Raw genomic sequence first — 18,618 nt, 5'->3', positions numbered from 1 at the left:
TAGGACCTCTCCCATCACCTCACCCCTATCAACCATCAAACACAACCCACCCTCTAGCCGGCTCCCCTTATCCCGCCTCTTGGGGCGGCCCTTATCCAATAGCGTCTTGGCCCACTTGCCAAAGACATCAAAAGTAACCAATTGTAGAAGAACTGTCTGCTAAGAATCACCGCCTCCACCCTGAGCAACAGCCACACCAACCAATGGGCTGTCAACCAGGCGCAATGAGCGCGCTAGCAAATAGAGTGGCGGCTGCGCTACCCAATAAGCAGTGAGGTACTCTGGGTTGGGGGCGTGACAGAGGCGGTCGTCAGGGGCGTGGCTGCAGTTGCCTGGGCGGGGCCGGTAGCGGCGGGAGCTGCGCTGGCCAGGGGTTCCGGCTGTATTTCTATGAGCGCAGCCGGCAGCCGCGGAGCTGCGGGAATCGGACTCCGGGCTAGCTGCACCGCTGGAGTCAACGAGCGCAGGTAAAACCTCGGTTGGGCGAGCTTCACCAAGCCGCGATTGCTCTCTGGAGGCATCGAGCCAGAACCCCGAGTCCTCGGTCCCCCCGTGGCTCGGCCCATCGCGCCGCAGCCTGTGTGCTCCTGATCCGTGGGGACTGTTGGGGGACTGTCACCTGGCACTGTGGGGGTCCGGAGGACTAGCTTGTCTGGTAGCGGGGCAGCCCAAACCACGGGTGGGATACGCCTTCCTGAAGGTCCTTTGTCCTCTCCTGCTCGAAGTACCGAGCTTGGGGACAAGGCCGACAGAGGCCTCCTGGCTGCCATCCCCTGTTCCCTATCGATGCTCACTGTTGGGCCTGGGGAGGTATCCACCGGATCAGACTCGGGGAAGAGGGTTACAGGATGCTGGAAACCTGAAAGGGCCTGACTACAAGCCCGGGATATTCGCTGGGCCTCTGCGTTTTGGGATCCCGGTGCTCCCTACGACTGATGGGTTCAAGTTCTAGGGAAGCAATTTTTGACCTACTTGGAGGCGCACTTTATTGAGCTTGTGGGACAACTGTTCTAGGTGTTTCGTGGGCTTTCCCCCACAGCAAGCTCTGTCCAACAGCGCCTTGGGCTGCCTGCCAGGCTAGGCAGCCAGAACATCGACCTTGGAAGTGCCTAGGCGGCAGCGGCCAGATGACAGCCACCTGTCTGGGATGCTTAGGAAGGGAAGGATTGTATGATCCATCAGTAAGGCCTTTCTCCATCCACCAATGCACGCTGGTCAACATTTAGTGACTAGGTTGTGGGGGATACTTACCATAGTCCACTAGATTCCAAGGGGGTGTTGAATTCACCCATAATGATTTTTGAGGTGTTTGCTCTCATGTGCGTGTGTGCATGCCTGTATGCAGATGAATAGATTATACCAAAAGATGAGTTAACCGAGTTTATTATTTCAGTGCGCTGTTAGGGTTACTCTTTCCGGTTCCTCTATTTCAGTGCCTCCACCTCTGGCTTATCAGTTTTACCTGGCCCACAGGCAGGTTCTGAGAACAGGCGCAGGAGAGATTGCAGGTTTGGCAGAGTCAACATGATCTGTGCCCAGAGCTTTTCAAGGGCCATTGGGTTACAACCACATTAAGCAGAGTGCATTTTCCCTCTTCACTGCCTTCTCTTGTTTGCCTGAATAGAAGGGACATAATCTTCTGAAGGTCAAGAAGCAGAAGTAATTGTAACTCACCTTGCCCACGTAAGAATAAATGAAGCTTTCGGCGAGCCAGAAAGCAGGCCAGTCTGTGCTGTTAATGGCCAGCATGAACTTAGGATCTTTTTAACCTAAAATGCTCATCTACCCCATTCCCCTTATTGTACAGATGAAGAAACTCAAGGCCCAGGATGGTCACAAAGCTGGCCGGTCATCACAGGGTCATGACTAAGAGTTAAACTTTTGACCCTAGATCTAGCCTGGGCATGACTTAAATTTTACACACAGCCTGGTTCTCATTCTTTATACAAGTTCTAGAGGAGCTCAGACAGGTTAGAAGCACAGACCTCAGTGTCTCAGTGCCTGGGTTTGAATCTTAGTCCTGCTTCTTCTCAGCTGTGTAACTTGGGACCAGTTATCCAACCTCTCTGTGCCTGTTTCCTCACCAGTAAGGCAAGGGACAATGTTGGCACCTTGGTTAAAGACGGAGAAATAGGCACTATTGGGAACATTAGAACAGTGCCTGGCTCATGGTAACCATAACAGATTTACTAACTAGTGTGTTGTTACCTTTCTCTCTAGCTTTTCTTCAGATCCACCACCCAATATTCCTCCCCCACCCCCCGCCGAAATGTAGTCTATATCCTAACACAAGTTCCTTAGTTGCACCATCCCCCCCCCCCCCCCCCCCCCCCCCCCCCCCCTCCCACCCAAAATCAACCCCTNCCCCCCCCCCCCCCCCCCCCGTTTTCCTCATATTAAATCAGACAATGTAGTTCCTCTGTCAGTTGTCACCCTGTGAGCACTCCTCCTGGACACCGGTGTTTCTGTCGTCTTTGAAGGAAGTGAAAGTGAATCTCTCAACATGGTAGACCGAAGTCCCCGGGATCCCAGTCTGCACGGTGTCCTTCCAGACTCGCATTCTCTCCGCCCGGCCTGCCTCCCCAGTTGTCAGTGTGATTCAGCTTGATTATAAATGGATGAATGTTTTTAGATTAAGATTTCATGAGCCAACCGAATTAAGTGCTTTTCGGAAGTTCAGGAATCATGTGCTGAGTGCCTTTAAGCAAGTTCCCTTGTCATTTGAGTAGGGGGAGTGGCAGCAGAAGCCTGGCGGAGACACAAGTGCAGGGCAGACCCTTGCTGGCCATGGCCATCTACTTGTTCTTTCCTCTGTCTGCATTTCCCCTGCTCCGCTCCCCCCCCCCCCCGCCTTTTTTTTTTCAACAGAGCTTGAAGCAAACCAGATGGCAATGCAATAGAGTTGTCTTTCTCCTCTCATTTTATCAGGAGTTTTCTCATTCATCCCTTTTTAATCCCACTTTCATTTACACTCCCTCTTTGATGCCTTTTGAAGTCCGTTGGGTTCCAAGGGAATTGACCTGTATTGAAAATGCCGTCTGTGTCCGGGGCCAGTTTCCTGTAAACGAAAAGATGCCTGTCACTTTTGTTTCTTCGTTTGTTATTGTTTGTTTGTTTGTTTGTTCTTGTTTTTGCAGAAACGCCATCCCTTTCTCTAGGTGTCACCAAAGTTGATTACTATGGGCACCTAGGATTATGATCCTGTTTGTTGCCTTGGCTCTTCACCACTCCGCTGTTTTAGAATAATGGTTCCTTCCTTGGCCACATTGCTCATCCCCCGTTTCCCCTGACATTCTAACAGAAGGATGACTTCCTTGCCACTGCTATTCCCTCCTTCCCAGAGTCACCTCTGACAGAGCATGTACAAGGGTTCCACCGTTTAGTGCACAGCTCCTGCCCTAGAGCATAGCACAGCCCTGGCCCTGTGGCAGACAGGATATTATATCCTTCCTTCCTTCCTTCCTTCCTTCCTTCCTTCCTTCCTTCCTTCCTTCCTTCCTTCCTTCCTTCCTTCCTTCCTTCCTTTTCTCTTAAAATCTGGTTCTGTGAAAACCCCTGGCGGATGGACATTCCCAGTGTAAAGGAATCCCATCTGGCAGAATTTCTGCCAAGACCATAACCTACAGTATTTGCATTTTTATTGGCTGTGGGGTTTGAACCCTCGTTGACCAGTTGAAGAGTTGATGACTCAGGCCATGAGGTCTTGTGAGTCTTTCTATTTCATCTTGGCTGTCCCAGGAACAGACACTGGAAGGGTGGGGGAACCTCTTGATGTGGTCGAGTATTAGGATGATACAACAGCCTTTCATGGCCCAGTATTCATTCTTCTCTCTGTCTCCCTGTCTCTCTCTCTGTCTGTCTCTGGTGGTGTTTTTTGAGACAGGTCTACATAGTCAGTCTAGGCTTGGCCCCTCATGGTCCTCCTGCCTCAACCTTCAGGGTCCTGGGATTCCAAGCATGCGGCCCTGATGCCCAGTGATTATAGCCATTTTAAACCCTGTGCTTCTGTTCAGTGTTGATAACATATGGGTGCTGGACTTATTTTCCATAAGAACTGGTTTTGGCTTTGTTTTGGGCCAGGCCCTCTTGTAGCCCAGGCTGGCCTCAAACTCACTGTACACCCAAGGGTGACCTTGATTTCTTGATCCTCCCAAGTGCTGGGATCACAGGTGTCACCATCCACTACACCATCTTCTTTTAAGGATCGGTTTCTATTTACAGATTATTTTTGCCTATCTTGGTTCCAGGGCATCATACATGGGAATTAAATCTTGTCAGCTTATAAAATGGTTGCAGTAGACTGATGAAGAACCCCAGTATGACCCTGAGGTGTGTGTTCTGGGCCAGTTGGACGAAGCACTTGTTACACACGGACCCAGTCTCTGATCCATCATAATCATTAGGCAACAGTCAGGTAAAGAGTGGATTAAAGACTCCGGACATTGGTAGCACCAGTTTGCATAGTTTCTGACTTGTATCTTTAAGTGGAGCCCAGGTTGGCCAGGAACTGGCTGGGAGAAAGGATGATCTTGACTCCTCATCCCCTGTTTGGGCGTCTGGAGAGGTTGGGCTCCTAGGCTGTTGCGTTAATAAGCCAGTTTCTTATACAGTGCTGAGACAGAACTCAGAGCCGGCGTTCTGCCAACTGAACCACTTCCCCAGTCAGCGGAGGCTCGTTAGCGCACAACATTCTTCGCCAGGTATATGTTGGGAACACTGATAACCAGACCAGCGAGTGGTAAAGTCTGCTTTATCACACAAAACCTATTTTGTTTTAAAATTGGCTCTATTTAAATTTTTAAAATGTAATGTTCTTAAATCAAATATTGGTGGTTGTTTGTTTGTTTTGAGAAAGGGTCTCTCTTTGCTGTGGCTAGCCTAAAACTTAATAGGTAGACCAGGCTGGCCTCGAACACAGAGATCTGTCTCCTTCTGCCTCCTGAGTGTTGGGATTAAAAGTGTGAGCCCCCACACCTAGCTTGATTTTTGTTGTTATTGTTGTTTAATTTTTTTAATGCTTTAATCTTATTATTCACTGTGTTTGTATTTATGTATGTGGGTGTATCCATGCCATGGTATGAAGGCTGTGATTAGACAGTTTGGGGGTTTGGTGCCCCCCTTCCATCCTGTGGGTTCCTAGGATCCAACCCAGATTGTCATGTTCAGCAACAGACACCTATATCTGCTGGACCACTTTTTTTGACCACACTAAAACTTACTTGAAGAAAATATACATTGAAAAGTACAACGTATTCAGGTTGGAGAGATTACGAGTACTGGCCGCTCTTCCAGAGGTCCTGAGTTCAATTCCCAGCACCCACATGGTGGCTCACAACCATCTATAATGAGATCTGACTTGCAGATCTCCCTCTTCTGACTTGTAGGCATACATGAAAGTAGAACACTGTATATATAATAAATCAATAAACAAAATAAGAAATGTCACGCTTGGAAAATGCAGTTCTGGCTAGTTTTTTTTTTTTTTTTTTTTTTTTTTTTTGTGGGTACTACAAAGCCAAGTGTGGTAGCTTACATCAATTATTTGGGATGTTGGGGCAGGAGCGTCAACTCGGGCTACATAAGTTCTGGGTCCACCTGCATTACAGTGTGAGAGTCTGTCTCTTGTGTGTGTGTGTGTGGGGGGGAGATGGCTACACGTTTATATGATGAGGGAATATTTGAGAAGTGCAAAGATGAGGAAGTGAATGCACCTCTGCCCCATCCCTGTCCATTCCCTGCCTGTGGTCTGCTGTGCACCATGTGCCCCACCCTTTTCACACAGTGGTAGCACCCACCACGCAAGCTGTTTGAAACCTTACTTTTTTTACTTAATTTTTCTTGGCAAGATGAAACGAGCTTCCACGTCACCCCTCACGAAGGCCGTCTATTTTAGATCTTTCTGCTCTAGAGGATGCTGGGAAGCCCTCGTGTTAGGCAGCTTTGCATGGGTGTCGTAAAGCAGCACTCTGGGGGAGTTCGGAGACAGATGTTTTTCTTCGCTTTGCCCTACTCTGCTGTCTGAGGGTCTTGATCTGGTTCATTTTCTCCACCAATTAAAGAATTAAAAGGCAGGGGCAAAAAAAAATCTCTATAGACAACAGCAGGCAGCATCAGGCAACACATTGTATTAAAAGTGAATTAGCATACACACATAGCAAAGCATACAGAAAGACTGCCCACAACGTGGAGAGGGTATTCAGAAACCAAGATCACCAACTCCCCACCCCCACCTCCTCCCCCACCCCCCACCAGGGCAGGGAATTGTGTTTCTGGGCCTGGGATGGGTCCCTTTCCCCTTCTTTTGGGTTGGTCAACTTAAACAAAGAAAGGGAAGCTGATAGGCGCACGGCTTCAAATAAACATGTTTGGGACCAGCCTTGAATACCTGACAGTCTGGACAGGTAGGTCAGCCAGAAGGGGTGTCTGGTAGTGGGAGAGAAAACCTACTAGGCCTTTGTCTAGGGTTAGGAGGGCAAGGAAGAAGCCGGAAATTTGCCATTTTATTATTGATATGTGACCCCCTTTCCCTATCTACCTGTCAGGGATCTGTCTGGCTTCTGGCCCCTCACTAGAATTCTGAGCCTGAGAAAATGCTTGGAGAGGCAGAAGTTAGCCTGTGAGGGAACGCTGGGACAGTGGAGAATGGGGGACACGTAGATCCTTGGGTCCCAACCAACCGTGTCCTTTGGGCAGAACGTGCTGGCCAAGCCAGAGCCAACTCGCTGTGTTCTCCGACGTCCAGAGTTTCACTTCCAGCTCCTGCTGTCTGGCCCTCTGTGTTCTCACCCTTGAACAGCAGAGAGAAACCTGCCCTTCCCTTCAGGACTTCCTGTTTGGGGAGCATTAATACGTGCCACACCTTTTTTTTCTCTTGCCTCAGGAAGAACCAGCTCTGGCAACTTCCATTGCCCCCAAATCTATACACGACTTTTGTTGACCTGATTGGAAGTGTTTCCCAGGTTCTCCAAATCATTTTGCCACTTCCAAGTTCTGATCCAAGCCAGCTTTTTTCTAACTAAAACTTTCTTTGGGTCTAAGAAGAGGTTTTCCTGGTTCTTCACAGTGGAGTTTCCTGTGGCTATACTTGTGTTTTAAATAACCACACCGTGGATTTAAACATGATCGTTTGGTTTTCTGTGGTTCCTAGATTTTGCCTGTGGGCTTTGGGTTTTCTTTGAATGTGCCTGTGCCTCTGTCTTGCTTTTATTTTCCTCTGAGTCTGGTCTAAAGTCACCTTGGAAATGACTGAATGTTGATGATGCCAGTGAGGCCTCTCTCGAGTCACGGCTTCCTGGTCCTAGCTCACTGCTGGGCACCCACAGTGTCCTTCCATTTGCACCACAGATATCTTCTCATGTACAAAGGACAGGGAGTGTTGCCATCAGTTTTTCTTTTCCATCCTTTCTCCAATAAAAGAGACAAATGCTCCCAAATGCCCCCAGTTTGTGCACCATCACTCTGCATGTTTATTAGTGAACGGTTTGCTTAGTCATATCACTGAGGCCAGTGGGAGAAAAATCAGGAAGTCCAACACAAGTTCACCCAAATTCAAACTTTCTCAAATAAGGAAAGCAAGCCTACCGTTGCTTATCACCTTCATTTTATTTATGAATAAACTCATTGACGGTTAGCATCTGAGGAAGACAGGCATCGTACAATACAGGGACTCTTCTACACAGGCCAAAAAGTCATCCTGATGGCTGTTGAGTCATGGCGCTTGGGAGGACCTCTATTTCCTGCTCCTTCAGCCTCCTTCAGCAGTCTGGGAAACCAGGGTATCCATTTGGTCCAGCTTGCTCTGGAAGTGGTACTTTTGGTGGGCTTATAGGACCAACATCTTTGGTGGTACAGGCCATGAGTTTCTCTCATGTTAGAAGGATAGAAAACTGATAGGGGGGATTGTTCTTTACCTCCTCAGGGTCTGGATTCGTTTGTATGTGAAGTGCCATGTTGGATTTCTTAAGGAATGAAAGGTGGGGAGGAGGCTGAAGCTTGAGCTCAACAACACTAAGGAAGGATTAGGATTAGGGAAGCCACTTGGCAGTGTTTACACGTGCATTTTTCAGAAGTGTGTGTGCAAGCCTGTGAAGCCTATGCTGTAGCATGTCAGGGGGTGACTTCTCATCAGGTCCAGGTCCTGTTTGCTTGCCTCCGTAGCACCAGGACTCTGACCTTGGGCTGAAATTTCCCAATCCAGGGCCCAGGGTCTATGTGTGAGGTTTCCTGAGGTCTCATGAGGTGAACACTCAGCACTCAGTCTTCTTTATTTTATGTGAATGATAACAAAGGCCCATCCGGGACTGTTAGGAGTACTAATGATATCAGGGTCCACACATACAGCCTTGGTACCCCTCATTTATGTGTGGGAAATCCCGATGAGTTGGAGCTAGGAAACCCCAGTACAGAGAAAAATACAAAGATGGGCGTAGCACAGAGAAGAGGCAGGAACTTTTCAAATGAATAAATAGTACGATAAATAATAGATAAAATAAATCATTTGCATGACTTAAACACAATGTCACAATGGCGGCAGCTGGCAGCCAAAACTTGTCATGGTGACACTTGAGCCTAGGGGCCATCACCCTGAGCTTGACTAGAGCTGGAAGCTGGGGGCAAATTTGGATCTCCTTGGCTACCAAGGCTCTAGTTCTGTTACTAATTTACCACTCACTCACTTGGTAGTTTTCTAGTGTGGGAATTTTAAAGGTACACAGTAGACAGAATCACGTAGTGAGCCCTCTGACCCCAGGGCCCATCTCCAGCTTATGAGTAATGGAGTTTCCTATATTCTTTTAGCTAATTTGCCCAACTCACATTTATTTATCTTAAAGTCAATTTATCAAACATTTTGTTGCATCTAAATGTTCCCATATCTCTTCAAAATGCCCTTTTTATTACACATCTAACAGTTAAAGAAATTAACCCTAATCCTTTAAACAGCCAGTATGCGCTCACTCATTGAATGTCACCGTTCTCCAGCCATACCACCCATACCACCCTGAACATGGGCTGATCTTGACTGTAATCGTTCTAGTTCATTGTTCTGCAATTTATGACAATGTCTCTTTGTATTTTTGTCTCTTGATGAGGTTGTTGTTGTTTGGGACAGGGTGTACTGTGTAGCTCAGGTTAACCTGAAGTACACATAGTTCTTCTTTTTTAACTGCCTGAATGTGGGGATTACAGGTGTGCACCACCATGCCTGGCTTATTGCACATACTAGGCAAGCTCTCTCCTCCTAAGCTTCCTAGGTCCCCCTTTCCTCACCCCCTCCCCCGTGGTTTATTGAAGAAACTGGGTATTTTGTACTGTAGAGAGTTTTATCTGCTTTTGAGCAGCCAGTGCATTGAGGCAGCGCGACCTGGGCAGGTTCGTCACAGTAAAGGCTGAAGAGTGTTTCCGGAAGTAATGACCGTTACTGGTGCCTCGTGTGTTCTTTAGATGCATTTTATGTGATGTGCCGTAGACGGGTGTTGCATTAACATCCCTTTCTTCCTGTTTTATATAGCTGCTAGCATATTGCCCATGTTTTCCTCTTCCTTGCTTATGTTCAGGTAACACGGAACGATATATTTTAGGGCGTCGCCACATGTGTCATTTGGCAGCCTATCGCTTTTCTCACGTAGCCATTTATGAAATTGTTTATTCCTGGAAGTGGAGGGAAAATCGACCTTCCTAGGATTTTGTGATTGCACTGGGACCTTCGAGGCAGGGAAAGGTTCACTTGTGATTTCATGCGTCCAGCGATGCTTATGGGACTCTTTCTGTGCTGGAGACGGCACTGGGATTCTGCTCTCAGCACTCCAGGGGGCGTGGGCACCATTGACTATGTGTGTGCCTCTCCATTGGCTGTGCTTAGGCTAAAGGAGGCTCGCTGTGTTCCTGGCTCCACACTCCCTGGGGGAAGAGGGAGCCTGAACTATATTCATACTGTGAACTTCAGCTTCCAAATACCCTGGCTGCAATTCCCTCTTCAGGCCTGAAATGTACATAAAGTGCCCACTTGTTCTTTTTTTTTTTAATTAATTTATTTATTATGTATACAATATTCTGTCTGTGTGTACGTCTACAGGCCAGAAGAGGGCACCAGACCTCATTACAGATGGTTGTGAGCCACCATGTGGTTGCTGGGAATTGAACTCAGGACCTCTGGAAGAGCAGGCAATGCTCTTAACCACTGAGCCATCTCTCCAGCCCTGCCCACTTGTTCTTGTCAATGCCACTGGGGAAAAAAAAATGTGTCCTTCTGATTAGTGAGACAATGGAAAATGCCAAGGAGAAGAGATGGCCAAGGATATTTTTCCCAGATTGGGAAATAGCCCCTTCCTTTGGTGTGTCATTAATACCATCCATCCCAGGTCACTTCAGCCTGGACAGAGGAAGGTGGTACGGCGCTGACTTTGTCACTGTAGAGCTCATACAGGAATGCAGATGTCTTCATGTCTGTCTGCGAATGGGAAAGAACTCCTGTCAAGGGGGCTGAAGTGGTGGGCTCCATTCAGCTCTAACATGGGAACCGCTACCCCCCCCCTCTATGTTCCAAGAGCCTAGCACAGGGAGGGGTCGTTGGGCCTCAGTTTCCTTGCTACGTTCATAATACTCAAAGCTGCTGCAAGTACCAAATGAGGTAATGTCTGAGCGTACACTTTGTAAGTAGTAAATTATGAAGCTGGCCTCTGCCGTCAGCACACATGCATTTTGCGTCTTGTTTGAGGAATGATTGAGGTCATGTGTTAGCATCACCAACATTTGATAAACCATGGAGCTACCCAAGTAGAACACTTCCCGTCGTCCACTTCTGTTCCTCGTTTAAGGTCTAGTGTGTTAAAGATAATATGTCAGAGCCAGATGTGATGTTGGATCCCAGCACAAGCCTGGGTGGGTGATGGAGTAATAACGGTCTGCAATAATGGACGGGCTGTGCACTCGTGTGTGTGTGTGTGTGTGTGTGTGTGTGTGTGTGTGTGTCAGTATGTATGTGTGTGTGGTATGTATGGGGAGAGTCGGGGGGTGGTATGTATGTGTGTGGGGTGGTGTGTATGTGTGGTGGATATGTGGTGTATGTATATGTATGTATGTGGTGTGTGTGTGTGTGTGTGCACGCATGCGCATGGGGGATAGTCGCTCATACAAGTGATCCAACCATTGCCTTGGTACCTGGTAATGTTGGTGGTGGGCAGGTGGTGATGGCTCACAGGCAGATCAGACAGCCCACTAACCAAGCGGAAAGAGCTGTTGTTTGGTTCTGGAAGGAGGTCCTCTGGTCTTGGGTACAGCAAGCCCCTTCTTTGCCTTCTCTGGGGAGCACACCTTTGCCAAATTTGCATAGTGTTTGTATATTTAAACTCATAATAGCAGGACACTCTGGCGTAGGGTGCTCGACCCTGCCCACCTCTTTTAAGCCTCTCAATGACTCTTCAAGGAAGGTCCTATCAGATCCATTTAATGGGCTGCCAAGAGGTCCAAGATCATGCAAGTAGTGTGTAATACAGCTGCACATCAGGCAAAATCTGTCTTTCCCGAGAGCCCAGGAGTAGCTCCCCTCCCTTGCCAGCACTACTAATCAGGAAATCTCTCAGGTGGTGGAAGTCTTTGCTGGACCCCAGTTGTTCTAAAGGACTCTGTTTCCCTCAGATGCTAAGAAGGAAGCTCATTTTATAATCTGACTGGTTTCTTGGTCTAGATTAATCTAGGACTAGTGCTGTTCAAATGAGTTTATGTCCCCTAGAAGACACTAGAGACTGCTGTGGCCTCTGCGGTCTCACCAGAGCTGCGGAAGGCTTGCCTTCTAGAGGTCTGCAGTGGGTGTCAGCTTCTTCAGGTCCATGGAGAGGTTCCCAGCTCTGTCTCCTTCCTTCTGCCTACAACCGCTTGTTTCCCCTGTGAGTTATCTTGGTTTGTGAGGCAGCCGTGTCTGAAGTAGATTGCTTCCTTTTTGGCCTACTGAGATGTTCTTCAGTCACACAGGGAGGAGAGTAGGAGAAATACAGCCTTGGACAGTAGCGTCTCTGAATGACAGAAAATTAAAACCTCCATTTTGGATGGAGATATGTTTTGCCAGCTCTGCAAGGTGGCCTTTAAAATACCCAAAAGCTGCCGCCAGTCCAGGTCACAGTGAGTTTTCTCTCTCAGCGCACAGCAGCAAGGCAGCTAGCTGCCCACCTCTCAACCTAATGGAGCACACTGGCAAGGCAATTCTGCTTACGGGATCACAGTGGAGGTACTTCAGACTAATGGAGTCTTTCCCGCTGGCTTGATCTGTTTACAAGATGTCTGCTATGTGCTCAACACCCGAGTGTCCATCTGTGTAGAATGTCAATAGGAAAATCTCGTTAGAAGACATTGGCTGGCATCCCCAGCGTGGAGATTAATGCGATAACTCATCATTCTTATGGAGAGATGAGACTAGCGAATTCTCTGGTCATGAGCGGGCATTTACATGTGAAGGAGGGCCGTGGTGGTCTTAGAGTCTACAGGAGATAGGTCCCCATACAGAAATTCCTACAAAATGAGTTACATGCCCCTGAGGACCGTCGCTGTGGCCCCGGTGGTGTCCCAGCAGAGCTGAGAGTCTGGTTCCAGCAGCCAAGCAAATGTTCTTCACACCTCCAGCCTTACGTCAGTCCCTCATATGAACGGTAGGCTATCCACGGCTCGTTACCCACTGCCATGACAACGTTCCTGTGGCACCATCTTCCAGCCTGACTCCTGGAATTCCCCTTTTAAGTAGAGTGCTGCTACGTCATTCCATGGTGACTCACGGTCCCCACTCCAGAGCCGTCCCTCTGGTTCTGTCGGCCTCACACTCTGAGCCTCAGTTTAGCTTGTGACCCCTATGTCCGTACACACTCCGCTTCTCGCTCCCTTCTGTTCCGTCTCTCCTCAAGGATCCCCGACTGTGATGCCATCTCTTTTCTCTCCTTCTGCTTCCTCTTTGGCTTCCTCCAGGGTTTGTTGTTGACCTTCAGGATGTGGTACGTACTCTTCCACTCTACAGTTCTGTGGATTATACTTCTTGTGTTATAGCCACCAGGGGCAGACTGAGGCTGAGGCCTTTGATACAGCGGGATTAGGGTGGCGTTTATAAAGCGCTCCCTCCCGGAGCTGGCAGGAACACTTCTCGCAGTTGATAAGAACACCTCTCCAGGAGGCTCTGTTCTTTTCATTTGCCAAGGACACTCTTCCTTGGCCACTTAAAGCAGGTGGATTAATTTTTGGGAAATGCTTGTGTTCTCTTCCCGCTTGTGGGGAAGGATTCGACCTACTTCTGTTGAAATCATATCCCTCACTGGCCGCCTTCTAACCTCCCAGGACACTGAAGAAGTGGCAACGTTTATGTGTTGGGAAGGCCCAGCAAGAGAAGGAGCTCCAACAGGGGCCTGTCCGCTGCTCCTTCCAGTGGATTTCACAGAAAGAGGTCGGGAATGGACTTAGAGCAAGCGCCTGTTCGTTATAGGCAAAAGGGAATTTGGACAAAAGTCAAAAGAGGAAGGCCGCTGGCAGACCAAGGGTGGCAGCTGGGACTCGCCCTCGGGCTTCAAAAAGGCTGAGAAGTTTTGCTTCTAGAGTGGGAGGCAAGAGAGAGCGAGGCCCAGAACAACAACAGTAGGGTGTTTGTATTGGATGGATGGGGAGACAGGAACATTTGAGGGTGTGAACTTACTTCTATTTCTTTACTTGGCAAAGCGGTTCATTTAGCTCCAACCCCAAAATATACCAACCCAGTGTGCTTCCTTTTGAATTTTTATTTTTCTAGATTGTTCAGTATCCTTCATGCAAAGATCTGATAAAGCCAAGCTCAGGGCTGCCTGGCGGCAGAGGCCTGGCCACGCGTGTTAAAAGCCCCTTAGAGTTGCTTTCAGATGCCTGTTTCCCTAACCCTGGAGTAAGAAGCCGCTTTCTTTAAAGAGCTTAAAATGTTCTGTGAGCCTTTTGTATGTCTGTAGATATTTTATAATTTTAAAGCCCCCTTAACCCACATAGTTCCTTGAGTTCCGTAGCTCAGCTTCTTTCCCTCTTTAGCCTGTGAAGGAACCTGTGCTCCTTCCCTCATTTTTAGACGAAATTAACATGAGGTTTATATGATTTCCCATAAGATTCCTTGGCAGAATCAGGATGCAGACACCAAGGCCTCTGATTCTAAAAACCTGTGTTGTTCGTATAGATCGTGTGGGCTCTTGAGCTGTCTCAAAATATGCAGAGAGTAAGAGGCCCACCCAAAGCTGCCCGGTACATACAGCAATGCTTGCGGGGAGAGCCATTCCAGATGGCTTTAGTAGAAGTATAGAGGATATACATGATACCTCCCCCCCCACCCCCACTCCTCCCCCCCACCTCCGGCCCCAGACACCAGTCTAGCCCTTCTGGGTCTTACCACTTGGGTTGTGCCCTGGATGGTTCAGTTCTCAGAATCCACAGTACTGAGAGCGGAGGCTATGAGTGTCTCTCCCACACTCCCCCTTCCTTCATTTTTAGCCCAGGGCCTCAGCGTCAATCAGTGATGGGTACTTATCTGTGTTGGCTGCTCACACATGTTATCTGAGACTGGGTCTCAGTGGAGCCCATGTGACCTCCAAGACTGCTGCCGTGGGCTGGCAAAGGCTCTTGTTCCTCCTCATAGCTTCCAACAACTTGAAGAAGGAAAGCGTGCCTTCCAATGCTGCGCATGCTGCATTCTCTTGCTCTCAGAGCCTTCTGTCAGTCTCAGAAGGATGAAGATGCTGGGGCTGTCATCACTGACTAGCCTTGTATTAAGGGCCCAGTGGTATGGCGCTGAGGAGAGCCATTGCTCTCACAGCTGATAGAATTCATCATAAGAGCCACAGAGCTGAGAGGGGCAGGAGGATGCGTGAGCTCAGCTCCAGTAGGTCGGGAGACGGGATGAATCAGTTTTCCCTGTGGGGAGGTGAAGGGCTTGGCACGTGGGTCAGATCCCCATGCGGATCTACCATTTGATGCTTACTGTGGTGAGATGCAAGATTGGCAGCTTGATAGCCATGCTCCCACTGGCTCCCACCTGCGTCCTCCATCCTCCATCCCTCCTTTCTAGGAGCTTGTCTGTAGAGCGGCAGGTCTGTGTGGCTCCTGGGACATGCCCCGAGTTTCTTTTTGCTGTAGATCTGGAGCTGTTCTCTTCACTTGTACTCTTTGAAAAAATCACACAGACAGAATATTGTATACATAATAAATAAATAAATATTTTTAAAAAATGTAGCAGATGGGCCTGGGGATGAAACTCAGTTGGTGGAATGCTTGTCTAGCGTGCATGAAGCCCTGGGGTTTGATCCCTACTGTGTAAAACAGGACACCATGACACGTGCCTGTAATCCCAACACTTAAGAGGTGGGGGCCATACGATCAGGAATTCGAGTTATGCTTGGCTGCTTTGTAAGTTCTGGGTCAGTCTAGAAGGCATGAGATGCTGTCCAGAAAGAAAGGAGAAACAAAAAGAAAGGAGAGCAGTGGTGGCTCACGCCTTTAATCCCAGCACTCAGAAGGCAGAGGCAAGAGAATCTCTGTGAGTTCGAGGCCAGCCTGGTCTACAAAGGAAATTCCAGGACAGCCAGGACTGTTACACAGAGAAACCCTGTCTGGAAACCACCACCCTACCCCACCCCCTGCACCCAAAAAGAAGAAGATGAGAGGTCGGTGGTAGGTGTAGGCCTGTCCTTGCAGCAGATGAGGCAGTGGAGTTGGTCAGGTTCTGATAAACAAGGAATTTGCTTTGATATTAGAGTTTAATTTTAGTATAGGTTTTTAAAAACACAGTATTTGAAGCCATGGAATCTCCTATTAAAATATTTTCTTAGAAATGTCCTCTTTGAAGACTCTGGAATCTCTAGAGGGAACAGCTGGCTTTTGTTTTGTTTGTTTGTTCCTGTTCAGCATGGGTTGGTTTCTTTATGGTATGAGTCGGGGAGGGGCAGGTTCTAGGCGTTTCTCCGTCCTTCTCTAGGGCACGGCATATCCTCCCCCACCCCCCACCCCCAGCTGCTTTGCCCTCTTTGCAAGCGGGAGAGACCAGCTTCTCTTCAGCATTTCTGTAGATGCAAAGTGCCCAATTAAATGTTCACGGTTAACTGGTGACTCAGCCTTCAGTTATTTTTACTTTAGTCAGCTTCTTTTGTGAAAGCTGGTGGGTTAGTAGCCATCCTGACATTTCGGTGTGAAGTCTTCAGGTTCTTGCTTTTCTTAAAAGAATTCCTTTTGAAGTTTATTTTCTCTTCTTTGTACGAGTGTTCTGCCCACATGTATGTATTTGTACCCCGTGCATGCCTGGTACCCACAGAGAAGTCAGAAAAGGCATCGGATACCCTGGTACTGGAGTCGTGGATGCTTGTGAACCTCCCTGTGAGTGGGTGCTGGGAACTGAACCCGGGTCTTGAACTGAACAAATGGCCTTCACTGCTGGGCATCTCTGCAGCCCCAGGTCTTGTTTTTGACTGGGAACTCAGAAGCAATCTCTGGAAACTTACGACTTGGTTAAAGAATTCAGTTAAATAAAACTACTATCACCTGAATGAGTTGGCACAAAAAAAAAAAAAAGAGAGAATTTCCAGGTCTATATTTTTAATGAAATTGAAGGCAACATTAACATAAATATATTTAACTATCTACCATGTCTTCTACTTAATCAAATTATGTGTGACCTTGTTTTGTACAGCCTTTCATCTTGCAGGATCTAATTTATAAGAGATGTCACTCTAAGTCAGTAAGGGCGTGTGTGTGTGTGTGTGTGTGCATGCTCGTGCCTTTATTGGGTTTTTGTTTGGGTCTGATTTAGGTTTTGAAATATCTTGCTCTATAGCTCTGGCTGGCTGCAAATAAGATCCTGCTGCTTCCAGACCTTGGGGGTTGCACGTGTGTCTCTGTGGCTGACTCCTGAGGAGTCTTCTGAGCTGTAGCTCCAGCAACTTCAGCATGAGAAACCCGCTCTGATCTCCCTGGGTGGCCCCAAGAGTCAGCGGCAGCAGTTGGCCGAGGGAAAGAGCTAGTTGGAATAGAGCTAGTTACTCAATGCTGATGCTGAAAAAATATAAATGCCTCTTGGCATCTTTTGAAATGGGAATTGGTCTGGTTGCTGGGCTATCTCATCACTTGGGAGTCTGAAGTAGCCGTGGTCCAGAAGGAGGGTCTTTCAAAGCCCATAGCATGTGAGTAGAACCCTGCATCTTCCCCAAACTCTGAGGGAGAAAGATCTGGATCATGTGGACATGTTCTGTGAGCTGCTGGCTCAGATTTTCAACAGTCAGGAGGATTAGCCCCAGAGTGGGACCCGGGTTTTCAGGTATTGCCCAGTTCTCAGTAGATGAGGCCAAGTCTCAAAACCTCTCAGAAGTTCCTCCCAAAGTCTCCCATCCATGAGAGTGTGATGGTTTGAACGGAAATGTCCCCTATAGGCTCAGGTGTTTCAATACTTGGTCCAGTTAGTGGCACTATTTAGGGAGGTTTAGGAGGTGGGGCCTTGCTGGATGAAGTGTGTCACTAGGGATGGGCTCTGAGGTGTGAAAACCTGGAGTCAATCCTGTTCTATGTCGGCTTCCTGCTTGATGTTCAAGATGTGGCCCTCAGCTTCCTGCCGCCAGTTCTGCCCACCGCCATTGCCTCTAGCTTTCTGGAACAGTGAGCCCAAACACCTTGGTCATGGTATTGGCACAGCAATAGATAAGTAACTTATACTGGTGGTAAATAACTCAAAGGTGCCAAGACACATCTTGAGTGGACATCGAACTTCCTCCTGTCCATCCTCTGCTGGGTTTATCACTTAGCTCCTGTGGCATATGGCAGCTCTGACTTCTCAGTGAAGTGGCAGGAACTGGCTCTTTTTCATTCTCTTCAAAGGTCTTGTGCTGCCCACTCTAGGATTGACTGCTTTTTTTTTTTCTTTTTTTGCCACATCAGGATGACATGGAGTGAACACAGGCCATATTTTTGTGGCAGAGTGTTGTTCCTTGACCCCTTAACAACTTCAGTTGCCAGAGGCCTTTGGTGTGCTGGCCTAGAGTTGTGAGTCAGGGCGGGGAGAAGCGTGGGCTTCCTGGCAAGGGGAAGTAAATATAAGGGGCAGGTTTAACCTCCACAGGAGGGTCCCTCTGCAGGACATGCTGGGAATATTGGAAGGCCGTTAGCATAAAACCAGGAGCAATGGTAGCTTGAAACTTCTTTAAGAAAGAGCTTCTCACTGTGCTCCAGACCACGCTGGCCTGGAGCTTGCCCACAGTCCTGCCTCCATCCCACTGAGTCCTGGTACCCCCCCGTGGGTACCACCATGCCCAGCTTCTTAGAGCCCTTTGGGGGAACTTGAAGATCACCATCCATTAACCAGTGATGTATTAACGCTAGTAGGGTTCCTCTGTGGAGAACTCTGGGAGAGAGTGTCCTGGGATCCATTTTCATCTTGTTGGCGGCAGTCCCAGCAGCTCTTCCTCCAGCCGTTCCATTGCTTGACGAGGCTTCTGTGTTCATTAGCCAGGTGGCTTTTGTGTGATTCCTGGGTGTCAGATTAAGAAGCGTGCTGAGATAAAAAGGGAAGAGAATTTAGTAGTGATGATGATAATAGTCGATATTTTGAGACACTTACTGCAGTAATATAATGGAATTGTTGGTATGAATTACACA

At 48.2% G+C, this 18,618-nt stretch overlaps 1 protein-coding gene across 1 annotated transcript in view; it reads left to right on the top strand.

Moving 5' to 3' along the window:
* The first annotated feature begins 339 nt into the window (after nt 1–339).
* The window catches only part of Abhd2 (abhydrolase domain containing 2, acylglycerol lipase), an 83,960-nt gene continuing 65,681 nt past the window's right edge, over nt 340–18,618 (top strand). Inside the window, exon 1 of the mRNA XM_050153931.1 lies at nt 340–467. The gene's annotated coding sequence lies outside the window, so the exon portion shown is untranslated. The remainder of the gene's footprint in view (nt 468–18,618) is intronic.

The sequence above is a fragment of the Alexandromys fortis genome, unplaced genomic scaffold, assembly GCF_014885135.2.
Source record: "Alexandromys fortis isolate MF-2015 unplaced genomic scaffold, M_Fortis_MF-2015_v1.1 scaffold_86, whole genome shotgun sequence".
NCBI classification, from domain to species: Eukaryota; Metazoa; Chordata; class Mammalia; order Rodentia; family Cricetidae; genus Alexandromys; species Alexandromys fortis.
Note: the sequence above shows the minus strand (reverse complement) of the source record. Positions and strands in the feature narration are given on the sequence as shown.